The sequence below is a fragment of the Carya illinoinensis genome, chromosome 16 (genome assembly GCF_018687715.1).
Source record: "Carya illinoinensis cultivar Pawnee chromosome 16, C.illinoinensisPawnee_v1, whole genome shotgun sequence".
Classification (NCBI taxonomy): domain Eukaryota; kingdom Viridiplantae; phylum Streptophyta; class Magnoliopsida; order Fagales; family Juglandaceae; genus Carya; species Carya illinoinensis.
This window is the reverse complement of record NC_056767.1, coordinates 25,939,367-25,946,602: the sequence shown is the minus strand read 5'-3', so window position 1 is coordinate 25,946,602 and position 7,236 is coordinate 25,939,367.

Sequence of the window (7,236 nt, the reverse complement as noted above, 5' to 3'; positions counted from 1 at the left end):
GTTATTGACTTTCGTTATCCGCTGCGTATTTCTCGTGCACATTTGTTGCCCTTACACACACCTGGCACTCGTCGATAGGGTAGTGACCCGTGTTGTCATCATCCGGACGTCTCAATTTCCCCGTGTCCGTGTATGGGGATTTGGGGGCGTCACAGGTGGTATCAGAGCGGTTTGGCTATGGGTAAAACCACATGTCCCGTAGGTAGTACCAGAATGTTTTTTAAGTTGTGTTTTAAAATTTATTTTAAGTATAGTTTCTATTTGACATGTTTTATTTGTTTCATTTATTTGAGCTTGTTTGCTTGTCTTTGTTTATTTAGTTATGTTATTGCATACTGGTTTCTTTTTGTTCTTGTTGTGTGGTTTGGTTTTGGTTTTTGGTTTTATGTTGGTTTTTATTTGTTTTTCTTAAAGCGGGTCAAAGGTTGTGTTGTGGCAGGAAGGCGGTATAATTAAGGATACTATTATTAGGTATGAACATTTAGTGTAGTAGGCTTGAAATTTTTGCGATGTGGTTTGCTTGTATGAGGTTGAGGTCTGAAGGGAATGTCATGGTTTAGGCAATCTTTGTAAGGTGGAACTCACGTAGCAATATGGAGAGGAATTAGCTTTAAGTCGCTTAAGATGACTGAGGTCAAGGTTTTGTAGAATTTAGGTAACGAGGCTATAGTATAGGAGAGGGTAGGCTCAACGAACTTTAAGGATATGTTTAAGGGAATTTTATTTAAGGTTTGGGGTCTTTTGCTGCTGTGACCTGGCAGCGCTTTAAGAAAGAATTTAATGATCGCTTCTTTCCCGCTTCCGTGAGGCGGCAAAAAGCAAGAGAGTTCTCAAGCTTGGTCCAAGGGAGCATGACCGTGGAACAGTACGCCCGGAGATTTTTAGAACTTGGGCGATTTGCTCCCCACCTCATCGCCTCGGAGGAAATGCAGGCTGAGCGTTTCCATGAGGGTCTGCATCCTGATATACGCAGAATGGTGGTTGGCCACAGGATTTCCACTTTTCAGGATTTAGTGGATGTGGCCACTCTTGTGGAGCGAGAGCATAACTTGAGTATGGGCTCCCCTCCAGGATATAAGAGGCGGAGCTTTTCTGGTGAAGGAAGTAGCTCGGGTTCGCCTCAGAAATTTGTTCAGCGGACCAGAACTCGACCGCAAGCGTCCTCAGGTGTTCGTATGGGAGGACGGGTGCCAATTTGTGGAGTTTGTAATAGAGCTCATGAGGGCGAGTGTCGGCTGAGTGGTGGACCCCAGTGTTACCGATGCGGCCAAGTGGGACATATTGCTTGTGAGTGCCCCGTTAGAGTTCAAGAAAGCCGTGGAGCTCGTCACAGTGATAGAACTAACCAGAGGCATTTAGCTCGGGCTCGAATGTACGCAGTGACTCTTGGTACCATTGGAGGCGAGGTTACGGAGACTCAGAATGTTGGAGTCATGGCAGGTAGGGGTCTAATCTAATCTTTAGTAATGAACGCCTTGTGTGATTTGTTTTTATTATCGAGGCTTGGAGAGAATAGCATGATCTGGGTGATCTTTTAGGGAAGTAGAATAATTGAGTTCTTTGGTTCCGTGGAGTTTATGAAGTGGTCTATAACGTAGTAGGTTGTAAGTTCAACAAATTTCGATGTTAGATTTTATGAAATTTCAGAAAAGTTTTAAAGTTTGGGGCCTTATAGATTTTAGGAAAATAAGTTTATGGTAATTAAGGTGTTAGGTTCAACAAGCTTTGGGGGGGAATAATTAAATTTTGAGTTGTAGATTTCGTGATTCGGATGAGTAAATTGGTGGAATTGGGGCTTTAGATTTTACAAGCTGTTAAGGTGAATGTTTTGGATTAAAGCCACCAATCTTGAGAATTTCAGAAAATGATTTATTATCTATTGATGTTTTAGAATTTGAAAGATTTGGGAGTCGATTTTTCTATTATGGGATGTAAGTTCATTGATCTTAGCAGTTCCGGAAGATGATTCTTATTTGATTTAAAGTTTTAGAATTGCAGAGTTGAAGGACTGATTTATAATAAGAACTGAGTTCTTAGTTTTACAGACTTAGTGCTGTAGCTTGATCTACTCTAGTGAGTGATTAGTTTATAACCATTAAAAAGGGGGTTGATTAGAGTTGAGTTATTGTTATGAAAATTTTTCTAGAGTAGATTTCTTTGAGGATTGGAGGTAATGATCTAGTTCGTGTATTTCTTTGAGGATTGAAGATATCGAGCTAGTTTAGAAAATAATTATTGTTAACTCGAGGTTGTAGTAGCAGCTTTTAGGAAATGATTTTTATCGATTCGAAAGATATAGGTCCATCGGGGTGTTGGAAATAGTAGATTTTGTGTTGGTATTGAATACGATTGAATTTGAGGTTATATGATCCGTAGACTTTTGGGAATGGATTCTTAGCAGGTTTAAGGTCATTCTCGGTACCAAACTTTAAGCAATGGCTAGTTGCTGATTTAAGGATATAAGTTGAGTAGATTCAGGAATGATTCTTGTTGAGTTGAGGATATAAGTCCAGGTGACGAAAATGTGATAATGGATCACTTGTACGTTTGAATGATTTGTGGTGTTGGCTAAGAGTGCTTGAGATCGGTGAGTAGTAATGGTAACTGCGTATGGATTTCGGGGAGTGCTGGTCCTAGTCTCAGCTATTTTTGGTTTGGTAGGAGTTGAAGAGGAATCTGTGTGGTAATATTAAATTCAAGAGATTTTGGCTTTAAGTTGTTTGGTAAGTTGAATGGAATGTGCAGTCGAAGCGGGTTACCCTTTGGGATGATGGTTTGAAACGACTGTTGTGTTTATCTTGAGAATTAATTGCGACTTGAAGTCATAGGAATTTAAATTGGTGAGGCTATACTTTTCTTTGGAGATCAAGTATCCAGTTGGGAGAATTGAGGATATGGTTATTTAACTTGAAAAGAGATTGATAGGTCACCATGTGTGGTATGTAATCTTGGAGATCTTGGAAGTTGAAACTTGTGCATCAACGGTGGATAGCATAATCATATGTATGAAGTAATAAAGCAGTAGGATCCTTGAATGTTGTTTAATAGTTTTTGATGGATTGAAGATTTAAATAGTATGGCCTGTCTTGAGATGTTTTTTTGTGAAGTGCTATTGAAGGAATTAGTTGTGCTAAAACTAAAGTTTTTGAGAGTACAAGTAGGTGGGTGAGTTACCAAGAGCGTTTCGATTATGTCTAGGTGAAGTCAATGGTAGTTTATAGTGAGTTAGTTATTGCAAGATTAGATGTTATTCGAGATACAAGTAATGAGTTGAAGTATGGGATATCGGATAGAAGTTATAAGCGCTCTCATTGGTTGGCCGGGAAGGACTTGGGCCTTTTGGAGATGTTCCTCATCTTTAGAAGAGACAGGTGTATTTTGGGATGATATTATGTGTTTTCAAATTGGGGCCTAGAGGTTGATTGGTACTGGTTTCTGTCATCAATCAATGGATGTATTTTGCGGAATGTTGGTTTTCGTTTAGGGCAGCGATGGCCAACTGAGGAATGAGTGAAGATTTGTGGTTTTTGGAAGTATATGATTTTTTTTTTCTATGGAAATGTGGTAAAGGTTTTCTTGTGGTTAGGTGTGGATTGGGCTTGTACTTCGTGATATTAATTTTCGAGGATATAGCCTTTATGTTTTTTGGTGAGTTATCAGAGTGCGCGCGAAAGCATGATTTTTGGAGATTCTTAGAGTTCAAATTTTGTGTTGATTTTGAGGAATTAGTAGTGATTCGAAGTTTTAATGGGAGATTAATCTTTTGGTCGTGCAATTTGGTTTATGGATTGTTAACTTTGGAAGTGGTTATTAGGTTACCAAAGTTGGTATGGGATGGAAGTTTGGAAGGTAAAGCAGAGACGTCGTTGATATTAGTAATTTATGGTGTGAAGATAATAACCATTGGATTTGTTGGGAGTTGTCGATGATATGTATCTCTCAGTTATGTTTAGAGTTGTATCCTGTATCTTTTTGGTGCTGGTGTTTGATCTTGTAAATTTCGAGGACGAAATTTGTTTTTAAGGGGGGGAGGATGTGATGACCCGCTTTTGCGTGTATTTTCACTGAAGGTGTGTCTTTAATTTAATTAATATAGTGGTTTATTTATTTTAATTTATTGCGTTTTAAAATTGGTTTTTATTTATTTGATGTTGTGTTTTATTTATTTAGTCGTTTTACAGTTTTTAATCTCGTTTACGGCAGGTTTGTTTTATTTTCCTGGAGTGAGGATTGGACCTCATTTCTTTCCTACATCTTCTCTTTTCCTTTTTCCTTTTTCTCTTTTTCTCTTTTCTTTCCTTTTTCTTTTTCTTTTTCCTTTTCTTTTTCTTCTTCCTTTTTCCTCCTCTCTCTCACGCGTAACCCCCCCCGATCGTCTCTCTCTCTCTCTCTCTCTCTCTCTCTCTCTCTCTCTCTCTCTCTCTCTCTCTCTCTCTCTCTCTCTCTCTCTCTCTCTCTCCTCTCCCACGCCGGTTTCAACCTCAGCCCTGACCCACTGCCATCCGGCCAGCCGTTTGGCTGGAAAACGCCCAGCAAGCCCCACGGTTTTTGCCCCGATCCGCCGCCGTCGCTCCATCTCCGGCCACCACCTCTTCACCACTTCATCACCGACTTCTTGCCGTCCTAACCCACCCATTTCCGGTCTCTAACTGTCGCCGGAATAGCTCCCACGAGCTAGCTTTCCGATTTGGGTATTTTGGCCTTCCTCCGCCGTTTTCGCCGCCACCCACGGCCAAACTCCACTTCTCTTAGCTTCATAAACATCCTTAGACCATTCCCTATCAATTTCGTGCCTTGGTTTGTTCCCGTTCGAAAATGGGTAATTTATTACCCACGGACACAGTGTAAAATACACTGTTACGTTGCTTTTCCTCCGCCGTTTGCAACGCCGCTAGCTTTCTAAAAATACCGTATAGCGCTGTAAGTATTTTCCAAACCCTACTTTCATATTTAAATATATATTGCTCATTCAATAAATATTTGCTGTTGGTTGGTTGATTCCGGACTGAGTCCGAGGAGTTCGGGGGTCGGATGGATGGAGGACGGAGTTGCTTGTTTTATTGATTTATGTTGGTTGGTTATTTTTGTGCATTGATATGACATTACATGGTGCATGCACGTGTGTTTTTGTTTAAGTGTGAAAAGCCTGTTTATTGGCGTAAGTGGACTTACGAGTGCGTGTGTATCACGACCCCAAGCCGGGATGGGGTATTATCTCGGTAGAGCTCCTCTGGTCACTCGGAAGTGGAATAAACTGAGTGATGTCCCCTGGGTTGTCGCTGGGCGACGACGGGAGCGGGGCTAAAGGATGCTTGGCTACGGACGTGCCGGGCGCGGAACCGGGCATCGCTCTACTCACCGACTCCGTGGCCCTTCGCTGGCGAGGGCTAGAGGATGCTTGGCTACGAACACGCGGGGCGTGGAACTGGGCATCGCTCGTTAGGTGTCACATGCGTGGTGGTACTCTGCGGTGTGGCACTGGAGCCAGGGTGTGCGGATGACCCCTAGGGGAGGTCATGGTGCATACGGATAAAATGGATAATAGTTTGAGATGGATAAATGCCAAATGTGACTTTTGGCGTAATATTTGTATCTTGTAATATTTTAATATATAAGTTTTGAACAGCTTTGTATTTAAAGTAAGAAAAATTCTGGTACTTAGTTATTGACTTTCGTTATCCGCTGCGTATTTCTCGTGCACATTTGTTGCCCTTACACACACCTGGCACTCGTCGATAGGGTGGTGACCCGTGTTGTCATCATCCGGACGTCTCAATTTCCCCGTGTCCGTGTATGGGGATTTGGGGGCGTCACAAGGATTTTCTCGGAGGAGTTTTATTTTTCTGTAAGAACCTCTGAATTCTTCTTGTTATCATCGCAACTTCTTCATCTTTGTCTTCATTTTCCTCATCGTCATCGCTTTCACTTTCATGAGGAACAGCTTTAAGTGCCAAGCTCTTCTTTGGCTTTCCTTCTTCTTCTCCTCTTTTCAATGTGTACTCATGGGTGATAAGTGACCCGATGAGTTCATTCACTTCGAACTTCTTGAGGTCTCTAGCTTCAAGAATCGCTGTCACTTTTGATTCCCAGCGTTTTGGTAGAGAGTTGAGAATTTTTCTTACTATCTCCACCTTGGAATAAACTTTGCCAAGAACTGTCAAGCTGTTTATGATGTTAGTAAAACGAGTGTGCATACTAGAAATAGATTCATCATCATTCATCTTAAACATTTCATATTCATGAGTAAGAATATAAATTTTTGATTCTTTGACTTGCGAAGTTCCTTCATATAACTTCCAAGTTATCCCAAATTTCTTTTGCCGTAGCACAAGTCATTATTCTATTAAACTCATTTCCATTGAGAGCATTAAATAATAAATTCATAGCAGTTAAATTCAAAGTATAAAGTCTATCGTCTTCACGATCAAACTCTTCTTCTTCCTTTTTGACCTTTACTCCATCAACCACTTTTGTTGGAATATAAGGTCCATTTACAATGCATTTCCAGATTTCTCGACCTTGAGCCTGAAGGAATATTTTCATTCTAACTTTCCAGAATGAGTAATTATCTCCGCAAAAGAGTGGAGGCCGACTGCTAGATTGACCTTCACCAAATGAAGCTGAAATGTTAGCCATAAGATCTTAACTCAAAAGATAGTTAATCTTATAATAGAGCTCTTAGCTCTGATACCAATTGTTACCCAGATGACTAACACAAGAGGGGGGATGAATTGAGTTGTATTAAAAAAATAACAATTATAAATCAAATATATAATATAAAATATAAACAAAATATAAAATAACAATAAATATAAAGAGTAAGGGTAAGAGAGAAGCAAACTCAGTATGTTAACGAGGTTCGGCCCCACTGCCTATGTCCTCGCCTCAAGCTACCCCTTGAGGATTCCCGAATTCACAATTCAATCTCCTTCAGGTGGAGATAGAAATCTATTACACCTTTGAACAGCACCGCTACAAAGGATCCGTGTAGAACACCCTCTACACTTGCAATCACCTTATACGTGGTGATTCAACTATTCCCCGTGTAGAATACTTTCTACACGCACAAGGGTTATACACACCATTTTTCTGATACAAGAGCTGATAGTGGGTAGGTTATCAGAAAACACTCCTCAATGAGTGAAATAAGAACAATACAGCGCAAACTATATCTCTCAAAATGAACAAGAATTAAGGCTCAATGATTAGAGAAGAGAGAATGAAAGCTTTGAATGA